Source organism: Lathamus discolor, chromosome 15 (assembly GCF_037157495.1).
Source record: "Lathamus discolor isolate bLatDis1 chromosome 15, bLatDis1.hap1, whole genome shotgun sequence".
NCBI lineage: Eukaryota > Metazoa > Chordata > Aves > Psittaciformes > Psittacidae > Lathamus > Lathamus discolor.
Window position 1 is genome coordinate 8,694,393 of NC_088898.1, and position 13,207 is coordinate 8,707,599.

Below are 13,207 nucleotides of genomic sequence, written 5' to 3' on the forward strand. Positions count from 1 at the left end.
AGTTTTCATGACTGTGATTCCATTTATGTATAGATTGTGGGATAGGCAGGTTTTCAGTATACAAAACTATAACAGCCTTCCCCTTTCCTACTCATGAAGATTCTGAGAAACGTTGCTTTGGTCTTCCACTTCAGTTTTGTTAGCAAGACTGTTGTGTGGCATTTATTCGTGAGTTTTAATTTGCAGCTTCTTATTTATGTCTTTCTTTAAAACTGCTTGCAACACACTGACAAAGTTTCCTTGTTAGTATATATACAACACCTGGAGTAAGACAGCTCTCCCTGAAAAGCCTTGCAATCATCAGACCCTTCATTAAGTTACCAGAGAATATGGCAAGTTCACAGGTGGAGATCTGAAGTCTTCACTCTTAATTACTCTAACCACTCAGTCTCTTATACTAGAGAAGCACTACCTAAGTGAGGAAAGGGTTGATATGCTCATTTAAAGGCTAATTTACCTCAGTCAATGATATAAGAGGAAAACGAAGGGATTTTCCCTTTTTGGTTTGCCAGTAGAAGACAAGGCCCAGCTTAAAAGGGAGTAAGAGAACTTCCTGGTGGTTTGTGGTAAGAAGACTTCCTGAGTAAGTCCAAGAAAAGTTGTATTATGGCATTCCCTCCCTGTAGACCAAAATGATGATTATGAATTTGGCTAGCTGCAGTTGACATGGGTGTAGAAAAGTAGGTTGGTCATTTTCTGGTGGTACTCTTTGTATGCACGTCTGTAGTTCATCTCCAGTCCTGGCTTTGGCTCTGCATCTTGGATGGACTTTGTGCCTATACTGTAGCTTTGTTTCCAGGTCTGTCTCTGCTTCTATTTCCTCTTGCTCCTGATGGGGCTCTATGGCATAACTGGTCCTTGTGTCCTTGATGAAGTGAAGGAAATATGTGCTTTGTAGATGTATTCAGGGGACTTCTTGTCTAAGGTGATATGTTTAGTGTTTCATTACTTTGAAGCTATATAAGCTTTACAGTGTCTATCATGGTGATGTAATGGTACATTTAATGTGGCTAGTCCTCATAAAAAAACAACTCTTAGGCATTCTATTTTTCCTCTCTAGAGGCCTGAGGAAGCTGTTTTTATATGCCGCTCTTTCTGCCTGTATTCTTCTTTTTCATTCCTTCCACATTACATGAGACAGTAGGTGGGAATATGAAGCCAGATAATAGCAGTTTATTACTGATCTGTAAGAGTTGTTCAGAAGCCTTTCCAGCTACACTATAAACTATTTCTCCTCTTTAGTGATCTGAGAATGATTGAAGGACGGCAATAGGATGTCTGAATTTCTTGCAGACTTTCAAGTATTATGTACTGAAAGATGAGATATGGACAAGTGTTTTTGTTCTTATCAGATAGGATTGGATTAATCAGTCATGTCTAGGTGATAACTGTTGGTGTAAGTTTTTGCATTCTGCCTCCCTCAAAGCAAGTCTCTTTCCTTACTTTATGTTAGACTATTTGTGATCCTTTTTTTCTACTACTTTGGGAAGATAGAGTAGAATTTTTGCTAGTCCTTACAGAAAACACAGTTTTGCTTTCTGTGCCTTATACTTCTATTAGTGTTTTGGATAAAATGAGTTGGGAGTATCAGTTATTATTAGCCTTTCTGGAATTATGATGCAGATAAGTTCTCTTTCTTATGATTTTGCAGGTATATCAGGGTATTGTTTATAACCAAGCTCAGATGGTGGTGTTAAAAGCTGGAAGTTAATGTTATATATATTCATTTTAGACTTTGGAAGAGGAAATCCTGTGCTAACTTTAATTTTTGGGTCAGTCATAACTTGGCTTAGTCCCTTACATCCTTTGGAGCCTCCACCAAACTACTGCTAGTTTGGTTAAGGGGTTGAGTGCATCCATCACAGTGATCTTGTAGAGTAGAGGGATGTATATGTGCCTTACTGTTCCAAGGTGTCATTTGAGGGATTTGTCTTTCCTCCCTTCAAAGGAGCTCCTCCTACAATAAAAGGAGATGGTTACAGGTGGATGACAGCTTTCACTACATTTTTCTCATGGTAGAAAATGATGTGAAGTTTTCATCCAGAGTCACAATCTTGTACCAAGTTTACATATGCTGTGCTAGACGTGAAGGTATCTATGCCTTTCTCACAACCTATATAGGTGCAGAGTGTAAATCACCAAGTTTGGGTTATTCTTAATAGTTTTGCTAGAACTGGTTATGCTGAATCATGCTTCAATTGATTGGTGGTTCTACTGCTGTTGATGTGCATAAAATTAAGCACAGCAGTTCATTAAAGTGTCTGATTGTGACTCGGCAGTGAGTATGTTGTCCTCTAAAGCTCTAGCACTATTGCTAACAAACGAAAAAGAAACTATCTGTGAACTTATTTCAAAGAACATCTTTTCACAGTCTGTTTGACTCTCTGTTGACCTTGACACAATAGATTAATTCAGCAGGTAAAGTGACCATTTTTCTTAGGCATGAATTTGCAACCGGTTTCAAAGCAGAATAGTACATCAGCTTTCAGCTGCGCCATTTTGGGAGTATGAGCAACTCCCTGGTTTTGTGTCAAAACTCTCTAACTACTGAATTGCTTTTCACCTTTTGGTGCATTCTGAAGGGGTGGCAGAAGGCATAGCAGGCTGGCTACTTTCTTTGCTAGTCCATCATCAAGTAAGTATGTTCAAGCTAATGTTCCTCTGCTTGTTCTCAGAAATTATCACCTAAGGTCACATTTTAAATGATGACTTTTCAAGAAAGCATTGTGCTGTTGGAAATGTTCCCAGCTATAGCAGTAGCAGAGTGAAGGCTTGGAACTTTGGATTCCATATTTTTATAGTTCCCTGTTGGATAAAATTAATTCTATGTTGGACATCACTTAAAGGTATATATGCAATAAAATAAGGTACAATGAGCATTCGCCTGGGGTTTAATTGAGCTTGAGGTAACACAGCTCTAAAGTTGAGCAGTTAACTTCTAGAACTCACTCTACTACATTTAGAACATCAGCTTTCACTGGAAGCCAGTCAGATCGGCCCTTAAGTGTTGCAGTCAAAACTCTTTAAAGAGTCTACAAAGCACCTGTGAGCCATGTGCTCCTTTCCATCTCTTCCTAGATGCTGTTTTACAAGGCAGCTGAATGTCAAGCAGCTATGTTTTTTGATTTCGAGATCTTGGTCCTGAGCACTGGACTCAGGTGATGGATGTATCACAATGTGTAGTCAACACTGAATTTCAGAGAGGACAATCGAGTGCTGGGTACTGGCTGCCTGGGTTCATCTTTGCAGAGTCTTGCTGTCTGACAGAAGTAAGGGGGTTGTGTGCTTTACTGTATTCTCAGTAGGGAAAAAGCCTGAGCATGTGCACTCCCTAAAGCATAAATATCTCCTTTCTGGTCTTTCTATTAGTCCTAAACCTGCAGTGCCACAGCAGTTGACAATCGGTCTTTCAAGTTCATGTTGTGATGACTCCTCAGCTCTGAATGAGGTTTGATTTCAGTTGAAAGAGTAATGTTCACTGCTGTGAGGATTACTACTGTGAGCGTTGAGCATTGAAAATAGTAATGGAATTGTTTGAGGGGAAGACGGGATCCTCTTACACCTTTTACAACACTAGAAAGGAAGGATAAAGTAGAGGCAAGACGTTCTGCCTGGTAGCATTCTGCATAAGTGTTAAATGACAGCATGTATGCAAGGTGACAGACTACAGCTTCTGTGTTATAAATGCACTGAAATTAAATGTTCTCTTTATTACAGTTACTCTGACTGCAAAGAGTGAAATTAATATTCCTTAATGTAGTGACAGAACCAAACCAGAAATTGTTCTATTAACTTGGGCATTGAGTATTTATAGAGCACAGGTAATTGACTGTCTCAAAAAGAGAGAACTGGCTTTGGATATACCTTTTATATCCCATGTTGTACCTTGTACACAATTAAGATATATGTGTATATATATAATGTGCATATGTATGCACATGTATGCATGTATGTGTGTATATATAATGTGCATAATATATATATATTGTTCCTGTTTTCTGGGGATGCTGTGAAGGGGGTAGCATAACAGTAAATGTATTTTAACTAGGCAGCAGTGTCAGAAACCAAAGCTTTGATGCATCGTTTAAATTTAACTTAAGAAGCAGCATATGATATAGTCTCATCCTACTGCGATAAGAAGCTACATTTACCATAGGATCTTATATGAAAAGGTGTGTACAGCACACTTGTGTGCCTTGCAAAGTCCTGAATTTCATTACAGGGAGATGTGTGCGTGTGTGTGTGGTGACTTATAACTCTCTCCAGAAGCAGCACAGTGTTTTCTGTTGTTAACATGCTGTGTTGGAGCCCTGTTATTTTGGCTGATATTTACTTTGTTTCTGTCATTATTTCAGTGGCAACTTTGGCACCACAAAGCCCGTATGCAACTGATTATTATTTTTTAAATTATAAACATGTGAAGGTGAAAATGATTGTTTTTCAGGTTGTGGTTTCTCCTTCTCATCCAAGTATTTCTCGTCCAGGCTGTCCTCACAGGAATGCTCAAGGACACTCAATGCTGCTGGCTGGAGTGCAGGAGGGTTCAGCCACATGCTGGCTTCACATGCCTGTGAAAGATGCTCAGATAAGTTTGCTATCATCCCTCTCTGTTGAGAGGTTCCTGCAGCTACAGTTAGGGATACACGTATGCTGCTAGAATCATTTGGGGTGAGAGGGGTTGCACATGTAAGGTGTCCTTTATTTACTTTTAAATGGCAGCTCAAAGACTGACGCTGGCAGCAAATCCACTCAGTTCTTTATGAACATACTAATAACAAGCTGTTTCCTGCTAAAACTCAAAGCCAGACTTGCCAAAGGCAGGAAGGTGATCATCACTTAGAAGAAGACTCATAAGAAGTCTCGCAAATACCCTTGTCCATGCGAGACGAGCATTTGTAATCTACCTGCCCAGGGGAACTGAAGAGACTTCTCAAAAGTTCAGAGAATCTTTTAAGGTTTATTTGCAGAAAAGAGTAACCTCCGATCCCTGTGTCCCAGCTCTCTTGCCTGACACCTTTTCCTATATTTTTCCTCCTCCACATTGTCTCTTTTCCCCATGGCACATCTATATCCTCCCACAGCCTCGTGCACAAATTACTGTGTGCAGCTATGAGCTTGCCTTTGATTCACTGAGCTGCCACATAACTCACTTAAGAAGAGCTGTTTGGCTCAGGGAGCACTTGCCAGAACTCATCAGGAGTTCACCCTGATATCTCAAAGAACATATTGCATCATCTAAGATGGCCTTGTAGAAATATGAAGGATAAGTCCAGTAGTTGAGACTATTACTTGTAGGCTACTCTGTGCTTTCCAGCTGCATGATTTGGGAGGGTTTTGTGTAGGATTATGCTATAGAAGAGTTAGGGAGGTTTTGCAAAGTCTAATTGTTGGTTCAGAGCCATTACAAGTGCATAATTTCAGAGGTCGGAAAAATGGATACAATCAGGACTTTGGTCAGCTTAATAAAACTGATTTGACTTGAAAAATGTTGAATTTTGGATGGAAAAGCAGCTGTGTTTCATGAGGTTTATGAGGATTCCTGTGTTACTTTGTACCTCTTGAGTAATAGCCGAGATCTTGCTTTTGTAATTTGGTTTGGCCTATATACATTTTGATCCACCAAACCCCGCCTTAAGATGCTCAATTTCTGTTAGCTTTCAGACTAGAATCTGTTATAGCTCAGAACCCAATAACAGCTGTGTGAATATTTGGAAAACTCGAGTATGTTGTTGTCATGCAAGGTTAAAACTATGTAAATGACTGTTGTGGTTTAAACCCAACCACAAAGCTCATCCACTCACTCCCCCGCTTCTTTCCTTCCCTGTACTCCCGGAGGGATGGAGAGGAGAATTGAAAAGAATGCAACTCCCACGGGTTGAGATAAGAACAGTTCAGTAACTAAGGTATAACACAAATCACTGCTGCTGCCACCAATGATAATAATGATAAAGGAAATACCAAGAGGAAAGAACACAACAACTCAGTACCAGCCGACCAATAACTCACCCCACTCTCCCCAGCCGAGCACCGACCGATACCTCATCCAACCCTGCAGTCCCAGCCCTTCTGGGTAACTCCCCGTTACATCCTGGCCATGCCGTGCTGTGGTATGGATACCTCTTTGGCTAGCTTGGGTCAGGTGTCCTGTCTCTGCTTCCTCCCGGCTTTCCCTCCTCCCTGGCAGAGCAGGAGGCTCAGAAAGTCCTTGGCCAGACCAAACATTTGAGCAGCAACAAAAAACACCGGTGTTATCAGCGCTGTTCCCAGACCAAAAAATCAAAACACAGCACTGCACCAGCTACTAAGGAGAAAAATAACTGCTACTGCTGAACCCAGGACAATGACTTTACTGGCTGCATAGGATTAGTGCATGTCTTGTTTTATGCAGTTACTGTAGAACATCCCACCATAAGGTCAGCTCTATCTAGAGCATTAATCAAGGTCTGTGTGCTCTCCCTCCCATGCTATGAAAGGTTGCCTGAATTTCAATGAAAGCTGAGGGTATCTGGTGAGATTGTGTGGTGGTTAAATAGAGCTTTAGAAAAATGAGTGTCAGAACATGCCATCTGGTGAAGGAGAGTGCTGCTCTCCATCTTTGCTGATGTGAATTGATGATGTGAATTCACTATTCCTTACTACTTCAGTATGCTTGGCTTTTCATAGTAATTTAGAGTCATCTCAGTTTAGCGTCCATATCAATTTATGCTTTTTTTGTGATGCACTCCTACATACACACAGAATACTGTGGGATGTCCCAGCCATCTAGGCTTCCCTTTGACTTGTTTTTTAAGTCGGGAATGTTAATGTGTGCTGTCTTCTGCTTTTTGGAAAGAAGATTCTATCTATCCATCATATGCCAAGTCTCCAGTTTTTACTGGCATGGATGAGGTAGTTTCCATCTGGTATGATGCTTGTACTGATGTGAAAATGCGTTAATAGCTGCTGCTTCCACTGCTCACCGTTCAGATATTGTGAAGAACAAGGGCATGTGCTTGTACTCAACAGGAAGTACTCCCTGGACTCCACCCCTGGCAAGTAATCAGAGGTGGTTAGTGGAAAAAAAAGGATTGAACTATAAACTTTGGATTTGTGAGTGTTGAAAGACTTGGTTTTTCCGTATGAAACCTGGCAGGATTTTCAGATGGACAATAACAACAAAAGAGTTCAGAGTTCCTGCATGTGGCAGGGGTCTCACTTCAGAAAGGTATCTTCCTCTGTTTTATTCAGTTCAGCTGATGCTTTCTTCCCTCTTTGAGATGGATAAACTGACATCCAGGTGAATGTGTTATCTACCCTAAACTGGCTTATTTTTAGCAGTAAGTAGAGCCCTCAAAGCTTTCCAGACTTCCTACAGATAAACATTACCAAGTTTGAATTAGATTAATGTGAATTAGATTAGTTTAAATTGAGTTTTAAACTGAGATTTGAGGTTGAATGAATGGTAGTTGGGATCAACACTGAGGCTTAAAGAGCTCTTTGCTAGGTTTCTGTTGTGAGTGACAGTCACAACAGACAAGTAGTTCAGTAGTCATGTTGGAGCCAAATGATAAGGAAAACTGAGGAGGAAGAGGGGGGATAACCAGAGGAAGAGCTGTCTTTTGTGGATCCCAAGTCAAAATATGGAGCAACAAATGTAAATGAAAGGATGTGACCCTGAGAACACCAGAGAATCTGGAGTCTGGATTGCAAGTATTCAGGGTTGGCACAGCCTTATTGGGAACTGTAGTTATGCTGGTAGTGCATCTGCTTGAAACTTGAGGTTCTTGAGGCCTCCTTTTACTGGATAATCTTAAATGAGAGAGAAGTACCAATAAATGAGCTTCTTGCTTATGTGATGGGGACTATGGCTACTGGAACAGGCTGTGCCGGTTTCAGTTCATTGGTGGATTCAGGGGCTTTTCCTTTGTTTGGATTCTTGTGCACACTTAAATATGAATCTATAAAACTAGGATTGCAAAACTTTCTGGACCACAGATTTGTTGTGAGGGAAATGGAAAGACAGCTTTTTTAGGCAGCCTGATTTCCCTTTGTGTTGTATCAGCTGTATAACAGTATGGTTGAGGTGAACACCACAGAGAAATGGGCTTTGGATGTTTCAGTGTTTCTAGGCCCAGACTTGAATGAATGGAGGGAATGTGTCTGCACTTTGGTACCAGAAGAACTGGATGGAGATTTTAGGTGTGAAAGCTCAAGTTAGGTATTTCATACAAATTGGTGTAATTAGCCATAATAATAGCAAGCATTTCCTACAGCTAGTGGAATAATGCCCAAAGCAATGCTTTATATATATTGTTTGACCAAAGGGAGGCATAACTCTGGTTCAGACTCTAGGCTCCATATTTTGTTACTGTTTTTTCACACCCATGTTTCCTTAGGAGGCAATGTAAACATAACTCCATCAATGCTTAATTTATTGCCCTTGAAAGTGCGCTGGAGATCTGGCACTGAATCAAATGTGTGTGGAGGGACAGTGTTTTTATGCTTAACATGAGTGAAATACTACTTATGCATGAAACAACAGGGAGAGAAGGGCTGGAGTTTCCATTAGCAACTTGATGATGTTTTTAAAAAGCTGTGCCTGGCAGATCCATCAGCTGCTGTTACAGCTTTCAGGAACTCTTAGTAGGAGTGCTAAAACAACCCAGTACTCTGACCCCAGAGCACACAGAATAAGGAATTGGAGCTCCTTTGCTGTAATGAATAATTCATCCCCATCATCTTGCTGAGGGGAAAGAGGGAATAGCTGCAACAGCATGAAGGGATGTTTGGAGATCAGTGTTTCTCACCCTCCTGAATTTAGTTGAGGATGTTGATGGCAGTATGGAAGTAAGATTGGTTGAGAAATGTTAATATTCTCAGCATGTGACCAAGTCCTTCAGTTTCCAAAGGACAAAGCCACTAGTGACAAAGTCAAACGTGAGTAGGATCCTGTAGCTACATTATAATTACTTAAGATCTGATTGGTGTGCTCCTGTGTGTCTCAAACTTCCAAAAAATCATCCCCGGATTCTTCACAGCTACTTGTGTTTAAGGGAGAGACCATTTATCACTACAGAAATACTTCAACAGCAGCTTCAGAATCTGAGGGCTGTTGGCATAACTCAGGTGGTCATTTTCAGATCTGGGGCAGAAACTGTGGTTGCATCCCTCTTGTTGCAATTTGGAACTACTGACAAGGAAGTGATGCAATGCAAGTGTCTCATGGCTTAAAAGGAGCACAGCCAGTAAATCAGCTTGGAAACTGGCCCTCAAATACTCTAAGTAATTAGCTGTGTCAAAGAAGTATATGTCCCTAGAAGCTGATCTTAACAAAACCTAAAATGATGCAAACTATTACACTAAAACAGGCATGGGTCCAAAACAAAGCTCTCTAATTGAGTTGCCTGAAGTTCTAAGTGTTAAGGAGCTTGATTCTGATATGAGGTATATGTGTGCAGTCAGCCTCTCTACCTCCCATCTAGATCATGACTTCCTCATTACTTTGTATTTATGAAGTGTTGTGTGTGTAAGCCTGAACATCACCAAATCTCAACCAGTTATATGAAGAGCTTGATTTCTAACTCTTGGGTAGGAATCTTCTATGTACTCAATAGATCCAGCTGGGTTGGAGGAGAACACCAGCCAGGAGAAACAAGGATGCAGTCCAGTACCCGGGTAGTGATCCATAGCTTGCCTAGTTGGATTAAAGGTCTTGTGCTCCCTGACTGTGGGAAATTTCATATCCCCAGATTCCATCATATTCCTTGATTGTCAATGTGGGGAGCCTTGACCAGCAAAGAAACAGGTCTGCTTTGGTGAGATCCATACACAGGCACATAAGCCAGGGTGTGGTTTCAACTGCAAGGAACTCAAGGACATGCTTGAATATATGCATTTGAAGTACATATTTGAGCTGAAAAGAAGGAAAAAGGGAGTGAATTGATGCAAGCAGAAGCTAAAGAGAGAATTGATTTTGCTCTCTGCCTAGTTCTAGAGTAATCTGCCTTTGAAGTCTGTTGCAAAAATAAGCAAAGAGTTTCCTGGAAAAATTCAATGCCAAAGAAAACCATGATCAGTTCTCCTGAGCTGGGGATGAGCAGACTGTCTAGGCTGCTGCTGTATAGTCTGAAGATTCAGGATTGGCACTACAGAATTAGTTTATCAGTTACTTGCTGGTAAACACCACTGCTGGTGTGACCCAAATGCCCCAGACTAGTTCACACTTTCTAGATGCAGTGTTAAAAGCTCAACCTGTGAGTGTGTCTTCAAGCAAAACGAACTATGATCATAAAACGTCTAGTCAGAACAGATACAGCTCAAAGGTCTTGGCCATCACATACGCAGTCTGAATTGCATGGCAGTTGCAGGGAGTAGATAGCTGAAGTCCTTCCTGACAGACCTTATTAAAATGTCTTGTTTTGGGAAAGGCATATGGGGTTTCTGATCAGAAGTGTATGAACAGGGAGAGATGTATTGAAATGAATAAGTCTTCTCACAAGTCTTAAGTATATTTTCTTCATGATAAATTAGTTCTGAGAGGGGAAAAAGGAGTGCCACTTATTTCTGCTTATGGCATTTGCAGTAGCTAGGAGAAGTATGCTTGTTCTTAGAGGAGTTATCCTGCTCTTCCCTGGACCATATCAATTCTTTGGAATAGTGGATGCTGTGCAAGGAGTTGCCGCATTATCTTCCAGATTTCCTTACTGTCCTTAAATCAGCTATCAAGCTTGCAGGTTACTCTTCTCTTTAGTTAAATCTGGTTTATTATTTGTTTTAGGGAAGGGTAACTTATTCCTGTAACAGTCATTTAGAAAACTGATCCTTGGAGGTCAAAGAACCTGGAATGTCTCAGTATGGGTGTACTTAAAGGGTGTGTTTTGTGTGCCTGCTGAAGTGGTTGGTGATGCCAGGGAAAGGAGCCATCACCTGAGCAAGTGGAGTATCTTTAGGCTGTGAGAGGAACAGCGCCAGATCTGAAGAGTCACATCTCTTGTTGCCAGTGAAGGCTGTAGAAGGCAGAAACAACTGCCTCTTATCTCACAATCAAACATTTTGAAGCACTTAAGGAAAAGTATTTATGCTACTGGACAGTTTGTTTAGTCAAGGGACCTTTTTTGATTCCATTTCTCAAAAGAACTGGAGATGAGTGATGTGTATGTGCCTTAGCATAAATAAGAAACACATGACTCCTCATGTCAGCATTAGCAATGCTTCATCCTGTTCTGAGCAATATAAGGAAATACTGACATGTGTGCACCGACAGAAAGTAAACATCAATTAAAGGGAAAACCAAACTGCTTAACCTTACTTAGTTCAGTTTTACATAGGAAACCTCAAGAAATGAAGACTCTCTTTAAAGTCTGCAACTTGGGGTATTAAGGGTAATAACCTCATCGAGGGGTAGACTAGCATGTGAACATCCATCTTCACTGGATTCTGAGAAGCAGTAGGAGTGACAGGAAAAATAAGTCTTTGGAAATCAAAATGTTTACAATGATTCCACTTCTAAGCAGTCTGCTTCCAGAACAGAAGTCACAGTAATCCAGCACCAGTGTGAGACAAGGAGATTCAATAGCTGGATTAGGTATGGGATGGAGAAACCAGGCTGTGCAGCTGGCTTGCGGTAGAAAAAACGGTGTCGAATTGGGGAATTCCTAGAGGTAAAAACAGCCTGAATTTGGGAGAATATTGGAGGGAAATATTATATGGGCTTGTTTTATCTTTTTTGTAGATGCTCATGGCCTCAGTTGTGAGTGTGGTGGAGGGTTTTTACTTAAACTCTGACTTCTACTTGCCCAGAGGTCCCTGTTCTGTGACCCTTCTGCCTCTCTTTCTTCAGCTGCCTTCACCAGCTCTAGCAGTACCTAATCGGGAATCTCTTGCAAACCACTTCCCATGAAAAACGCCTCTCAGGTGTTGAATTCAGGAATCCTTCCCCAAATTCAGTCTCTTTGACTCAGTGCCTTAACTGGTGAAGTTACTTCCAGTTACTTTGGGCTGAGGATCTTTCAAACAAAGCAAATAATTACTGAAAGGCTCTAGAAGATACTGTGCCAAGACAGAGAAGAAGTTATCCAAAAGGCCGTCACCCAGGTTAGGCTGAAAGAGTGAACTGTCAGAAAGCTAAGGCTTTTGCTGCTATCTCCTATGTCAGTTTATTAAGCACCCAAAACATTCCTTAACATGCCGCATGGGTACCAAACTAGTAAATGCATCTTTCATAACTCATAGATGAAGTCACAGCTTTATCTTTGGCATCTTCTAAACACTAAATTCTTTCAGCTTTGAGATTATTTCTTTTTATAACAACCTTGATTTGTGTGTTTTACTTTTTGGAAGTGCCTTCAAAATATAAATGAAATATGTTCAATTTGGGGGTCAAATGTTATTTTGGATTGACACAGTTTTAATCTGGCAAGAATGTGTTTGCTTTGCCAGACCACTTACTACTTTTATTCTCTGGAAATTCTACATTGGATCCTAAAATATACAAACCAATTTCAGTGTGTAAACTTTTCAGTCAATGCTGCAATTCTTGCTCTGATATTTAATACCCGAGATGTATTATGCTTTTATAGAGGTGTATTTTTCTCTACAGAAATTAGGCTTGAGCAATAGTCTAGTGTTCTTCCTCCAATGCTGCTAAGGTAATATGAAAACTTGTTCCCAAATTTTCTTGGGAGATGAGGTTGTTGTGAGTAGGCTGATGTTACAGTTCAAAAGCAGGATGGTTAGGGAAGATCTTTGAATTGAAGGATGATTTTGGCCCTGCTCAGATGGTTCATGCATGATTCTGTGTCAGTCTGCATTACTCAATAATGGCTTCCAGTCCTATTGATTCACTAAAGCAAGCTGACATATCTACAAGAACAAGGAAGAATAGGCAGAATCTGGTTCTGGTAGCAGTCCCCTGGGGCTTGTGAGTGTCGTGTTAGCTTCTAGATGTACTGAAATCAGTAGAAGGTCTTTCTGTGCATTCAGCAGAAACAGGGTATCTGGACAGTTTCGCATGAGTTTTGGTGAATCAAATGCATCCACGTGTAGTACCCACCTCCTTTCTTCTGTCGGCGACTCTTGCTTGCCTGTTCAAATACTTTAGACTTTCATGCCACTACTTTTCCTTTGCTGTTAGGGGCATAGGAGCTCCTTGCAGGCTCTTGCAGAAATAATGTTTTACAAAGAAAAGGCAGCATCTGACAACACTAAAGGCGACAAAACAAAGACATGG

General features: G+C 40.8%; 1 long non-coding RNA gene across 1 annotated transcript in view; it reads left to right on the forward strand.

The window, feature by feature from the left end:
* The first annotated feature begins 511 nt into the window (after positions 1-511).
* Positions 512-13,207, forward strand: part of LOC136022519 (uncharacterized) — a 78,545-nt gene continuing 65,849 nt past the window's right edge. Inside the window, exon 1 of the long non-coding RNA XR_010616193.1 lies at positions 512-583. This is a non-coding gene — a long non-coding RNA (uncharacterized LOC136022519). The remainder of the gene's footprint in view (positions 584-13,207) is intronic.